Source organism: Melopsittacus undulatus, chromosome 17 (assembly GCF_012275295.1).
Source record: "Melopsittacus undulatus isolate bMelUnd1 chromosome 17, bMelUnd1.mat.Z, whole genome shotgun sequence".
NCBI classification, from domain to species: Eukaryota; Metazoa; Chordata; class Aves; order Psittaciformes; family Psittaculidae; genus Melopsittacus; species Melopsittacus undulatus.
Genome location: NC_047543.1, coordinates 4461024 through 4476158, shown reverse-complemented (window position 1 = coordinate 4476158; position 15135 = coordinate 4461024). Strand labels below are relative to the sequence as shown.

At 45.9% G+C, this 15135-nt stretch overlaps 1 protein-coding gene across 1 annotated transcript in view; it reads right to left on the bottom strand.

Annotated features, from left to right (window-relative positions):
• The window catches only part of TANC2 (tetratricopeptide repeat, ankyrin repeat and coiled-coil containing 2), a 210615-nt gene that overhangs the window by 113478 nt on the left and 82002 nt on the right, over positions 1-15135 (bottom strand). The window lies entirely within an intron of this gene.

The window sequence follows — 15135 nt, the reverse complement described above, 5'->3', positions numbered from 1 at the left end:
GTCCCAATGTACCTGGGAGCCTCTTCGCATGTTGGCTCTTTTCAAGTGATGGAGGAATGACCATTATGGTGCTCTGACCTGCATCAGCATAAACCACCACAGCTTGTCGTTACAGATACTCACACACTTCATCATTAGGGATTCTCCTCACTTTGCACTAGAGCAGTGTGTCAATCCTGTTGGCACAGGCTGCCCAGGGCAGTGCTGGAGTCACCATCCCTGCATGTGCCCATGGGGCCCTCAGTGCCATGGGTTAGTGGTGGCCTTGGCAGTGCTGGGGAATGGTTGGACTGGATGAGCTGAAAGGTCTTTTCCAACCTGGTTGATTCTATGATTCTTGTGATAACCTCTCTATGGAGCGGATGTAATCCCCCGAATGCTCCAGCTTTTACCAAATCCTGCCCCAGTTCCATGGCGATGGGAAGAGCCAGAGCACCAGTTTGAGGAATAAACTTCAGAAACTCCTATTTAAGGAGTAGTGCTTTGGCCATCACCCCTTCCCCATCTTTAGTTAATAACAACGGTGGCCATGCCAAAGGCTGATTCACGTGCTGGAAGCTGCCCAATGGCTACGTAACACTGCAGAGAGTAAGGAGACTTTATTGAAGTCTCCCTTGTACTCCAATGTTTTAAGTGCTGCAGTGCTATTGATCCATGGAGCTCCTGGAACAAATGACTGTCAGATTCAGCACAGCTGGATGACACCCATACCACCAAAGCTGGGCACCCTGTGCCAGTGCCTCAGCACCCTCACAGGAAAGAACTTCTGCCTAAGAGCTCATCTCAGTCTCCCCTTGGTCCATTGCAGCTTTAAATAATCCAGCATTCTTCAACAGAAAGCCCTCTGCAACATTTTCCCTTCTGCTATTTGAGAGTATAAAAGCTGGTTTCATTACATTTTCAAGCCTTTCTCCTTTCATCACCCTGTTATCGCAGCATCGTGGGGAGGGTAGAACATGCACGGAGTGAGAACAATGTGGTGTCTGGAAAGAACATACTTGTTCCAGAACTTGCAGAAAATGTGTTTAGTTTGGGAGATAAGATCCTGCAACGTGAAAATTGAAGGAAATGAAGGTGGAAAGAGGAAGACAGCAAAAAAAGGCAGGAAGAGAGTTCAGCTGGAAGAACAGCAATGGGAAAGGAGAGTTAAAATAGGCAACTATCAAAAACTGGCTGTATCTAAAATCTAACATAAAGGTTTGGCCTATTCTGCTGCTGAACCTGGAGTGGATCCTGCAATCCTGTGGGACCACAGAGGCCAACTGGAAAACCATCTCCCCATCTCTGTCTTGCTCCAGATGAACAGTTCTGTACCAGGCACAGAAAACAACAGCAAGGCAGAGCAGAAATGGTGCAAGGAGATGTTCAGTGACACCAGAAAGGAACAAGTCTCCTGAAGAAGCACTGCAATTAAACCAAATGACAGCTCAGTAACGGCTTGTACAGCATTTGCTAAGGAAGTCATTCCACCCAAAATCCCAACCTGTTCCCAAGTTTCACTTCCAGAAAGAACTTCAGCTCCGTTCCCATTTTCCTTGTTACCATGCAACTCTTTTCTGTCATTTAGAGCCATTGGAAGAGCAATTTGTTATCAAACTTCTCCCTGCTGGAGCCAGCAGACAGCAAACCCAGCCCACTCCTGGGGCAGCCCAAATGTTTGTGGTTTAGGTTAGAGCAGTCGGAGCATCCCAGCGTGAATCTGCAGAGCAGCTGTTGCCTGGAATACTCTGGCAAGCCTTGAGGAAGACAGTTGCTCCTATTAATGATCCCAGAAACTGAAAACAAACCCTCTCTTTCCCTGTAGATAAGGTTTTTTCCAATGAGGGCTGCCAAGAAGTCATTATCCCCATAGGGGAGATATCTTTGAGGAGAAGCAGGTATTTAATTACCATATAGACATGGCAGGAGGAGGATGTGGTACTTGCATCTTCCCATCGAAACTTGTCAAATTGATTTTGGCTTCTCGGAGTAGATTTTTCCACATCATTCCCCATTTAAACTTCTTCTTTTCAGCCTCTTCTGAAGTCCTAAAAATTGCCTCTTTTAGTAGGAATCCCTCATGTGTGACTCAAGGTAGAAACTTGTGCAGAAGAGGAGGATGAAAGAAGTCAGCAGCACTTGCTCCAGCTTCTCAATATAATCTTGCTATGAAAATAGGCAGTTCCCCCCATGACATGTTGCATGGATTTCTGTTGCAGTCAGTTTTTAAGCTGGAAGCTTCAGTTATAACTGAAACCAATGAATGCAGACCTGGCACTATGGGATGAAAACACATCGCTGAAATCTTAAGCCAGCATCCGATGTGCTCAAATGGCCAAAGAACCCTCCCAAATGGCAGAAAAGGGACAGGGTAGAGCTGGAGGGAAGAGTGTTCCTCACCCCCCTCACATACCCCTTTCCCAACTGTTTTATTTCATTACATGTGAAATCTAAACCAGATGAGAGGAGAATGCAACAAAACACAACTGCTGAATGGTGTTATTCCCATTCCATCTCCCAACTACAATTCAGTGACTCAGGTATCTCCTGGGCACTGAAAATGAGAACTGTCAAAATAGACTTGAATAAACTGTAAAGGACTTTTATTCTAAAGAAAGTAGCAAAGAGCTTGGGCACTTGAATCAAATTATACAGGTAACCCCATTCATTTGCTGCTTAGAAAGAAACTGTTTCACCTTTTCCTCAGCCTAAAGCTCAACTCCTCAAAACCACTGCTCAGATTTCAACATAATCTTTCCAGAGAAAAGTCACAAACTAATCAACCACTACTGAAACAATCCCATCTTCCTCTTTGTCCATAGGAAGCTTATTGCTGGAGCTACAAGCTGGTCAATCCCACCCTGGTGCCAGCAATGGACGGCGCAGATCCTCCTGGAAACTATGCTAAGGCACATGGAAAATAAGAGGGTGCCTAAGTCTCCCCTTGGGCAGGTTCAAGCCATTCCCCTTGGCCTGTCCCTACAGGCCCTTGTCCCAAGCCCCTCTCCAGCTTTCCTGCAGCCCCTTTAGGCACTGGAGCTGCTCTCAGGTCTCCCCTACAGGAGCCTTCTCTTGTCCAGGCTGCCCCAGCCCAGCTCTCTCAGCCTGGCTCCAGAGCAGGGATGCTCCAGCCCCTGCAGCATCTCTGTGGCCTCCTCTGGACTCACTCCAATAAGCTGCACATAAACAAAATCTAATTCATTCTCCCACCATATCCTTCAGCTCACACCAAGATACTGTAACACCAACGAGAGAGAAGGTTAAACTGTAAACCACCCTGCCACTCAAAGCCCAAGGAATCCCACGTTAAGGCACATATGGGATTAGATCCTGTTCACTATAGCACACCATGGTTTAGGACCAGGACTATACAGTACATGTGCTAATGTAAATTCATTACAGATTTTAAATTGAAGGCAAAAGATGTCAACAGCTAAGGAAGGCTCAGGGGGACCTGATGGCTCCATCCAAGTGCCTGACAGGAGGATGGAGCCAGGAGGGGCTGGGCTCTGCTCCCAAGGAACAAGGGATGGGACAAGAGGAAACGGCCTCAAGCTGCACCAGGGCAGGTTTAGATGGAGCTGAGGAACAATTCCTGCCCCACAGGGTGCTCAGGCATTGGAACAGGCTGCCCAGGGCAGGGCTGCAGGCACCGGCCCTGCAGGTGTTCACACCCCTCAGTGCCATGGGTTAGGGGTGGCCTTGGTGATGCTGGGGAGTGGTTGGACTGGGGGAGCTTAAAAGACTCTTCCAGCCTGGTTCATTCTAGGATTCTACGAGTGATTTTCCTGCCTGGCACAGAAATCCTGCAATAGGAAGCTCCAGAGAAGGGGTCACAGACACACTCCATCCTCTGGATGCTCCTCAGCACGTCATATTCCACAAGAGCAACTCCCAGAAGCAGCACTTGTTTCATAACCTGCCTCAGAAGTGATGCCTTATCCCAGCTCGCACCTACCTCGTTCCTCTCTGCATCTCCCACACCCTGATCTTCCCTTTTCACTTTATCTTTAGCCTTTGTCAAACTGAGTGTTCCTTCTCCCCCATCTGAAGCTTCTTTTTTTTCCCATCTACACTTTCTCCCTACCCAGATTTTCACAGTAGCTGATAACTGGCTCATGTGAAGGCTGATGCCTTCATCTTCCAGCCAGTCCCTATCATTCCATCTCTACCCTTCCTGCTCGCTCTCCTCTTGCCCATTCCCAGGACTCCAAAGCAGATCAGAATGCACCCGAGCTGCCTCCATGCGCCTTCTCCAGACCTTCTACATCAGAAAAAGAGACAAATTCAGTGTAAAAGCTCCAAAAACAACAGGGAAAAATCCCACTGAGTCCAACAGCTCAACTGCCTCAGCCCTGGGCTCTTCCAAGCTCCAACCTGCCCTACAGCAGAGCCAGCTGGGACACCATCCCAGGGCACATCCATAGCTATTCCCAGTGCCTTTTGTACTCACTGGTGTAAAGGCTTCAAGTTAGAGGTATCACAGTGTGGAACCTTCTCTAGCTGTCAGTCATTAGGTTGGACTTGATGATCTTAAATGTCTTTTCTAACCTACAGAAACAGCATTGCCAATACTAACCCTAATGTACCAGAGGGAGAGAAGCAGCTGGTTTTGTTGAAGCCCATTTGAAGTTGCATTTAGTTCTTTGCTAAAACCAACCAGTTTGTTCATAAATATGTGGTTACAGAAGCTCAGCTTGGCAAGAGGTTGGATTCACTGCCTTTCTGGCACGGCTCCTTTTGATTTCCTGATCTAGCTGAAGATGTCCCTGCTCACTGCAGGGGGTTGGACTAGATGAGCTTTGTAGGTCCCTTCCAACCCAAACTGTTCTGTTTAAAAACACTCCTAAAACATTCTCTGTAGTCACATAATCATTAAGCAGATAATTGGGCATTCTAATAGGAAAAATGCCACAAAGAACTCAAATCACCAACTTGCCTCAACAGAAAATGGCTATTTATTCATCTAAATGTCTACACTGTCTAAATGCCCCATTCCAGGCAGTGTTCAAGGCCAGGTTGGACACAGGGGCTTGGAGCAGCTGCTCCAGTGGAAGGGGTCCCTGCCCATGGCAGGGGTTGGAGCTGGGTGAGCTTTAAGGTCCCTTCCAACCCAAACCAGGCTGGGATTCTGTGATCATGCTCTGAAGGATTCTACCACTGAGGAGAAAGAAAGGAGTGAATCTTGCTTCCTAAAGCACCAGGGTAGACAAGAATCCATTCACAGAAGATTTGTGTTACATTTGTGGAGGGGAAAACATAAATCCCAGTAATTCTGCACAAGAACAGATCAGGTAAAATGAGAAGAATGCAGAAGAGCAAGTCCACTTTTCACCTCTGCATGAACTAAGGTGATACCCAAACACATCCTGCTGAACACAAAGGGTCATAAACCAGCCTTTGTTTTCCTAAGAGGAGAATTCTCTCCCAAGGAGAGAACAAAGTTAGGTTTAAATTAGCATCTACTAGTACACATTTACCAAAGCTGACCAGTACAGTCCCTCTGCTTGGATTTGATGGTATCTGAGATTGCAAAACCAAGGGCTTGCAAAACCAGCTTTAGAGCAAGCCTGACAGGAAGGTGAGTTGTAACTGCAGGATGATCATGTCATGAAATATTTATAGTGCAAAGGCACTCACTTCTGAACTCAAACCGTACCAGAATGCTATATACAAAGTGCTGTTCTGATGCAAACAAGATGAAGAAATGTAACCCTGTGTGTATAAACAACTCAAACGTGCCATGTTTAGAGGGAAGCACAGCACTGGTGGGTACCTGGCAATCAGAAAGAAGGTTTCAGCACAACGGTGTATTTATACACACACAAATGTCTTCTGTCCACCTAGAAACTTAGAACAAACACGGTACAAGCTGAATCTAAGCCCATATGTTCTATAGTACTGATTCATTTACCAGAAGAGAATCACAACATCACAGACTGGTTTGGGTTGGAAGGGACCTTATAGATCATTGAGTTCCAAGCCCCTGCCATGAAATGTGCATTTATTCATGCTCATCCTTTAAAACCTGGCCTTGGATTAACTTTTTGGGCAGCAAGGACTTGTCTGCTTTCATCCATAGAAATGGTGCTACCTAAAGCAGTGCCAGGTGAGGCTCAGGCTCAACACAACCTGCTCTTGCTGTGGGGAAAGGATTCCTGTGGCTCCTTCAACCGAGCCAACAGGAACCCTTTGAAACCCTCCTGAAACCAGGCTTTCATCCTGCTATCTTCAGCCAAGTCACCTCCAAGGGAAGAGGCACTTGGGTACCCAGCACAGGACCGGACCTGCCAGTCCTGTGTGATGACATGTGGTGCTCACAACACAGCACAGGGCAGGACCCTGGATATCTGCTGTAATAAATACAAATACTGAACTAAATAATATTGAGGATTATTTCTTTGATCAAAGCACCGTTTCTAAACAGTTTGCACTGACTTGTTTTCTCCTTTCATCTTCTCTGTTGACAGTAAAAATGCCCATTTCTTCCTAAATCTCATCTGTATCTAACTCTAAACTGTTGTTTGAACCATTAAAAACTGGGGCTGGAAGAAGAAAGCAGCTCATTCAGAAATGGATACTCACAATACGTACTTGGAAATCAATCAAGAATCACATCTTGGGGACAAACACTATGTTATTTCTTAATAATGGAGGGCATGGAAGAGAGATGGATTATCCTATTGCATATTCTGAGGTGCAAGAACCACTGGCAAAGGTTTCTGGCAACAGAAGACATGCAGGTAGACAGGAATACAGCTGGAATGTTGAACCAAGACATCTCTGATACAGGTCCAACTCAGAGGCATGTAGTGAAATCAGCAATATATCCAGGAATGGAATTACATAACACCAACAGCTACTCAAGGGAATCACCACAGAGCAAGGAAAGAGATGGGAAGTGCCAAAGCAAAGGTCCAGAGCCAACAATCAATCCCAATTCTCAACTCTCCGTTGAGAGTCAGGGATCTGGGATGAGCACCCAGGTCTCCTATGTGACCCCAGCATCATGCTGAACACATCCTGTGGGAATGAGTGGCATCACTCCAAAACTAGTAACACCACCATGGGTCTTGGTGAGCCCAAGCAAACCTTCCTACACGAGGAGAGGCAAGTGGGTACAGATCCCCTTTGTAAAGGAATGGTGTGATCATGGATGACACGGGAAGAAGAGTTTTCCAACCAGGCTGTCTCACTGTTACACAAGCAGGTTGGAAAACAAGCAGCCCAGCTGGAGGTAAGGGCTTATTCCAAAGGAGTGTGCCCTGTGAAGCCCCTTCTGCCTCCAGGAGCTGCACAACCAAGCATACAGAACCTCTTTGTGGGCACGCTCTAGGAGCACGAGGAGGAAAGATGCAGCCAAGGGAAGAGCAACGGCCTGATTTAACTCCACAGGAGGCTTCCTACACCACCTCCTCTTGCTATAGAAACCTCTTAGCTACGTCTGAAAATTCAAACCCGCACACAGCACAAGTGTAATCGTGACAGATGCTCCATTTTGTGCAGCACCAGTGTGAAATAAGGACAGGCTTCTAGCTCCGAGCTTCTGGAAAGCCCTGGAGCTTCATGGCGAGTTCGGTTGCCTTTTTAATGTTACCTGCACTAAACATAAACCTTTGGGGCTCTCCCTTTGTTTAAGCATCTCTATGAATATCTGAAATTATGATGATGCCCATGGGAAAGGGTTGGAACTGAATGATCTTAAGATCTTTTCCAACCCAGACCATTCTATGACTCAATGACCACGTTTCCCAGCATCAGTGCTTTGATAACAGGTTTACCCCATCCTCTGCAAGTCTGAGCAGTTCAACAGCCTTCACGTAAAGAGCAAATCCCAAAGGTTCTTCGGGCCATCTCCCACACAAACACCCAGGGAAAGCACGTGGGATCTCTGCACATCTCTATTACAATCCCTACCCTGTCGATATGGAAGGCAGCTGTGTGTCAAGCCAAAGGTTCCTTCTGTAAGCAGTATTTGGGAAAATCCATCCTAAAACCAGCTTAGTGACTTGCAGAAGCCAATAATTACAATATACCAGCTTTTTCTGTCCCTCCATTCAAGTTACATCCAAACTACCCTGAAATGAAGGCAGAAACATCACGAGGTTGAACAGGTCTCCAACTGTCGAAAAGAAAAGCCCTCAGCACTGATTTAGTTGAATCAAAGAGTTATCAATGGGCACATTATTTAACAGTATCAGTTTCAAGGATTTAAGTGGAAAATGTTGCCACTGAAATGGCTGTATCATAAAGATTTATGTTTGTTTAATAGGGATAAATGCCAACTGTGGGTAGCGCAGAGACACATTCATCCACCTGTTTGATTTCTGTAAACCCAGTTGGTTTCCATTTCAGCCTATGCCTGTCACAACAAATCACAAAGCCCAAAAATGATGGATGAAGCATCTCCAAAAACGGGTGAGTGAGGATTGAAACAGCAGGAAAAGAAGATATTCAGCATAGATCTTTGTCAAGGAAAGCCTCCTTCTCCAGCAGCTTTCATTGCTGGGGATGTCAGGGGCTGCCACAGGCAAGTGCCAAACCCACACTGAAATGCTGCTTCCATGTGTGTTTTACATCATTATTTAAAGAGCCGTCCCAATAATCCTGATAAAACACAAGTTTTGTCCTCCTTAAACCTCTGCAGAGCCAGAGTGCAACATAGGAGGGAAAAATACACGGAGAACTCATCCTGCCCAGCAAGAACTCCATTGGGCATCTTGAAGCCCTCCTGCATCTAAAGGCACTTTGCAGATAACTCAGTCCTTGTCATCACTCTGCAGTTCAGAAATGCAGTTGTGGGCCTCCCACCCAACTCCTACATGAGAAACATGAATTTCAGATCACTGTCATGCTGACAGTGTGACAGCTAAAGAGAGCAATAAAAAGCAAGGCAAGCACACTGCGAATGGTAGCATACAAAAATGCCTAAAAAGGAGCAAAGTCTGTCCCCACACCATCAATTTTAAGCACAGCACCCCTCAGAAATCAGATAAAACACAAGCACCAGGCACTTGAATAGCTTTACCTCAAATTATACCTCGAAAACGATTGCTGATGTATTTGTATTGCTTCTAGCAGCATCATATTCAAAATCTCACTCTTTCAGTAAGAAACAAATCTCTGCCTCCCTCAGTACACCAGGGTTTTATACCCCACTCATCCCATTTGTAGTCATTTTGCAATACAGAAGGAAAAACCTTATCTCAATCCCATTATCTCAGGACTTGACAAACAAACCACTCCGACTATCTATGGCATTTTCCAGCTCACTCCTCAGTAGTTCTATTTTAGCAATGCCAAAAGAGGAATGTTTTTCACTGCCATTTCTTTTGCCTGCACATCCCATCAAGCCGGTGAGCAACTCCTATTATGTAAAAGTATCAGCAAAACAAGTAAAAGGCAGCACATCCAAGCAGCACAACCCTGACCCACACCAAAACCACCCTAAGAACGGCTTCTGGGAGCACTGGGATCCCTTATCCTACATGGATTTTCCTGCGGAGCCGAAGGAGGCCCTGGAACACAACTGAAATCCAAGTCCATGCACGGCAGATTGCCCAGATACTCACCAGGCTTTGTCTCCTCTCCCCATCACCCGAGAGCGTGAGCCTGGCAGCAGGATCTCAGCCCACCCGTTAACTCACAGGGATCGATGCCTTGGGAGCAGCTCTCCAGTGAGGATCCTCCTCTGGTCCCCACCTCTCCCTAGCACCAGCTCCATGTTGCTGCTCCCAACGTCAGGATGATGTTACAGGTGACACCTCCCGCTGCTGATGTCAAGCTCCGTTCCCAACAGCACAACCACCATCTCCCTGCAGCGCTGCTGCCCCTAAACAAGCATCACTCCTGCATCCCCTCTGTCCTCAAGGAGCGGGCGCGAGGGTGGTTACAGAGCAGCACACAGACACAGAGCGTTCCCTTTTCCTTAAGTCTCTCGGCATGGAAGAGCCTTTCCTTCCAGGATGCTGCAGCAAATGTAGACTACACGCCTCCCTTGGGGGGGAGATGAAGAATTTCTATAGTTTCTTTCTATGGCGCAGCTTAATTTGCCCTTTTCTTGGGGCAAACCATAGAGAGAATAGTAAATAACAGTGCCATAGGTACCGGAGTGAAGGATTCAAGGATGCTCCTCTGGCCACTCCGGAGTCAGCCGAGGGCCAGCAATGCAGCCCAGGACCGGCGCTGATGAATGGTGCAGTGCTGCTGTTGTCATGGCAACGCCAAGAAAAAAAGCAGCACCAAATAAGGAGTTGTGACATGGATTCTGGGAATCATTTCTACTAAAAGGCTCTAAGCCCCTGGATGCTTTAAAGCTGCAACATCACCTTCTCGGTTAGATACAGGTTCCGTTGTGCAGTGGGCACGAATCATCACATGCACGATCGCATCCATCCGAGACATGTTTGCTTTACAAGCATCACACCAAACCACAGCCAAACAACACAATTTTGCAGCATTTTCCAACTACTGAGATTGAAATAAGTGAAATTATTGTCAGGCAAATGGTGGGATGGTAACAACGACCCAAAATAACATCCATGAAAAACAAGGTACCAAAGAGACCCCTATTCCCCCCCCACAGGTAGGAAGCTCTGTCTTTATGGGAACAAGCCTGAGCTGAACCAAACTGCAGCACCATCAGGTGGCTGACTGCCTGAGCAGCAGTGCCACCCACCACACATCCAGCCACTCCTCCCAGACAGGAAAACATCCCCAAATTCCTCTGTAAACCAGCCACTGCTGGGTGATGAAAGCTGCCAAGCCCCTGATGCATCACAGATAACGCAGGACAGTGTAACTTACAGCTGCCAGAGCAACCTATATCCTAGACCAAGGTTCAGATTATATATATATATATATATATATATATATATATATATATATATGTATATGTAGATAGATAGATAGATAGATATAGATACAGAGGGAGAAAACCCCTTTATTTTGCCCAAGCATCATCAGGTATCTTCACTCACTGCATGTGCTCAAGCAGACAATGCACCATGACCACTGCAACTGCTTCACCAAGCCCCAGCACTGAAGTTCTCCCTCTGCTCAGCAAACACAATTCAAGCATTTAGGAATCTTCCCATCCATGACACTACATTATCTGACCAAACATGCACCAGCTTCTCCCTAATGCTCCGACTCTACAGCATCACCTCTCAGGTTCACAACAAGCTGAATTAGTGCTTCAGCTTGGAGAGAAGTGGTCCCCGATTATTTATCTGGGTTTGTCACCATTAAACACAAAACAATTAAAGAGTTTTCCATTTGCTGAAGAGACAAAGGAGGGAATGACAATCCTGATGGCTATTCCCAAGAAATACAAAGGAAGATGCAGAGGGATCTAGCCAGAGAGTACATGTTTTCTTATGGAAAGAGGATGCTGCCAATTGCCTGAACACACGGGGGAACATTCACACTCATTTCTATCAACTTTATTCTTAGGGAAAGCTCCCACATTCCCAAAATGCAAGGGAGAAATGTTCTCAAAGTGAGGGATTTGCAATGAAACCAGTTCCTCAGGCCCATTCAAAGATGTTGAAGCATCTCATTCACTCTGGATACAGAAGCAACGAGGCCTTTGCGAATCCAAACCTAAAAACAGAAACACTGGTTTGGGTTAGGAGGGATCTTAAACCTCATCCAGCTCCAACCCCTGCCACGGGCAGGGACCCCTTCCACTGGAGCAGCTGCTCCAAGCCCCTGTGTCCAACCTGGCCTTGAGCACTGCCAGGGATGGGGCAGCCACAGCTTCTCTGGGCACCCTGTGCCAGCGCCTCAGCACCCTCACAGGGAAGAGCTTCTGCCTAAGAGCTCAGCTCAGTCTCCCCTTGGGCAGGTTCAAGCCATTCCCCTTGGCCTGTCTCTACCTGCTCTTATAACAAGCATATAGGCCACTTACAGAAATATATATGATCTATCCCCTGAATTCCTTGCCAACATTCTCCCCTCCTCCCTCTGTGCATGGTGCTCACACACACAGGCTCCTTCTGAAAGGCTCCTAAAGCAATCTGTCATTCAAGAGAAAAAAATAGAAATAGCCAAATATAGGGATGAATAAAATTATCCCTGTGCATATAAATGTACAGCCTGTAAATTACCCATCTCTCCTGAGGAGGAGTTGGGTGCAGCACAGGGGTTTGTGCACGTGGTGCTTTCACAGTGACAGAATAAAGCATCGGTAGCTGAGGCTTACAGCCCAGCATCTCATCTATTAACCTAACATGAGGCTGGGTACCATTTCTGGCATGGATTCAGGGAAGCACTTAGATACATTCATGCCCATAAGCACCCTCTGAAAAGCCACGCTTTCCTCAATGAAGGTGTACAATGCAACAGCATCATTTTCATTTGAGCCCTCAAGAACACACTTTTGATCTACAGAAGAACATTTAACCCAATGGGTTTGAAAACGGTTGCTCTCCTTGTGCAGCAAGCACAGAGTCATTTAAGGGCTAATTTTGTTTCAGACAGAAAGCAAAAATGGTATTTTCTACATTCTGATCCTGGCCTGGGAGGGGTTGGGGGGGGATTTCTTTCCTTTTATTACGTATTTTTCACATTAGATTTGCTAATAAAGCCACTGTTATTGAACAAAAATCTATGTTAAACAGCATAAACTGAGGTTGAACACACTGATTTAAAGTATGCCCTTAGCCACTGCTAAACAATAGGCTATGATTCCATGCAGGCAGGAGGGGCAGGGCTGATTACTTATGCTCGCTGTTAGCTCACCCTGTAGAGCCACAATGACCTTAGTTTTTCTTAAGCCACCAGACTATTCAGCAGTGAAAACAGCAGCCGGACTGAATATTTATCAACCCCGAATGCAACCAAGGATCCACACACAGAAACCCAGGCAGCAACACCCCAGCTCCTGTGGAAGGAGAACTAACACAGCACGCAACGTGTTCCTATGGCTCCTTACTAACGGTGGACATTTCACCTTCTCTGTGGATGAAAAGCTGACTTGTTCACATATCAGCCAGGTTAAGGACTTTGGAATCAAAGAATTTCCAGTCTGCTTTGGGTTGGAAAGGATCTTACAGCTCAGCCAGTTCAAGGGACACCTTCCCTTGCTCCAAGCCCCTGTGTCCAACCTGGCCTTGAGCACTGCCAGGGATGGGGCAGCCACAGCTTCTCTGGGCACCCTGTGCCAGCGCCTCAGCACCCTCACAGGGAACAGATTGTGCCTAAGAGCTCAGCTCAGTCTCCCCTTGGGCAGGTTCAAGCCATTCCCCTTGGCCTGTCCCTGTCCTATGAGAAAGGATTATTGTCCTGTCCCACAAGATTGTATTGTCAATAGAGACAGAAAGAAATAGAGAGCCAGCATCGCAATTTCTGCTGTGGAAGATTCTCTGCACCACACAGGTTTCTTTTCCTTTTTTAGGGGTTAAGTTAAACCCCAACTTAATGTGTCACCCCTGATGCCATGAAAAGGGGCATCACAGTAGGTGCTTTTCCTCCCCATCACAGTTGATGATACTCTATTACAGGAACAAACGTGTAGGTCCAGAGTGACCCAAGATACCTCAGCTCTCAATCATGAGCAAATCGTCTTGTGAGAAGGATAAAATGTCTTTTGCATTTCAGTTTACATCTCTGAACAATTTCAGAAAGCACAAATGCAGGTGCAGGTACAGTCACATTGTGCTGCAAGTGGTCTGAGGAATTAAATCTTTAGTCAAGGAACATACATATACAAGACAACAAAGTTCTTCATGTAACAAATGGTATCATTCCAGTATCCAGCCACTCCACAGATATGGAAATCAGGACATGAATGGCTTAGTCACACACAAATGTATGTAAGAAGCAAACAGCATGAAAAAAAGCCCCTACAATTGGATAATTTCTCAACAATTTCCTATGCTCTGAAGGTCGCTTTGAAAAAGCCATGTGGCAACTGTCAGCCGGACAAAAGCCTCTCTTTGCAAGCCTTCAGTTTCCCAGAATCACCCTCATCCCTTTTCCAAAGGGAATCATTGCTGTTATTGTGTGGGATTAACAAGTGGACAGCAGGAGACAAAGCAGAAGAGGAAACGGTCACAGGCAGTGACACGTCTCCATGCCCTGACTGTCAAAGTCCTGGCTGCTTACACCCAACAGTCACAGGAAGGTTTGGAACCAAGCTGCTCCTCGACTCTACCACGGTCCAAGTCTGCTACAATGGGGCTTACAAGGCTCCTGTGAACTCAGAGAGGGAGCAAGGCAGCAAAAACCAGCACAAGGCTCTGAACGTGTCTTCAAAAATGTAATCTGAACTCCAAATCTTCTTTATGTTACAGATGATGTTTTACTGATGAATAAAACCAAGCAGGATCTTTACAAACTCATAGTCCATATCCCCAACAAAAAAGCCCAGCCTAAAACTTCTTACTAGACGTCCATAACATATGACTATTACATATATGCATTATACATATATATTATACATGGTTTACATGTATTATAATACATGGTTTATATACTATAATATTATATAATACATACACAATACATGGTTTACATGTAATTATAACCATGTATATAATACATGGTTTACATGTATTATATGACCATATGACAAAACATGAATTATATGACCCCAGTTTGTGGTCAGCCATCCAACAACCATCTCTTTCTGCTGCCAAGGGACTATTTTCTTGCTTTTCTGTCTCTCACAGTAACAGCAAATAAGAGAGACAGACCATAAGGAATAGTGGTAAATACTATGAATAACAGAGCAGAAAGCATTACTTTCCCAGTTCCTTTCCAACGTTGCCTTAATGAAAGCAAACAAATTCCTATAATGACTGCATGAGGATGGAAAATAAACCCCTTCCTTTTCCAATATCAACAGTAAATTAAACTAATAATTTAAAAACCCTGCTAATCCACCAACGCACTGAAACACACTTTGAATTCCAAGTGTAGCAGGAGCTCCACTGGAGTCATCAAGATCTGTAGGTGCAAAATACAAGCATGTGTTTTCACTGAATCATGGGATGCTTTGGGTTGGAAGGGACCTTAACATCACCCAATTCCAACCCCCTGCCATGGGCAGGGACACCTTCCACTAGAGCAGGCTGCCCCAAGCCCCATCCAACCTGGCCTTGAGCACTGCCAGGGATGGAGCATTCACAACATCCTTGGGCAGCCTGTTCC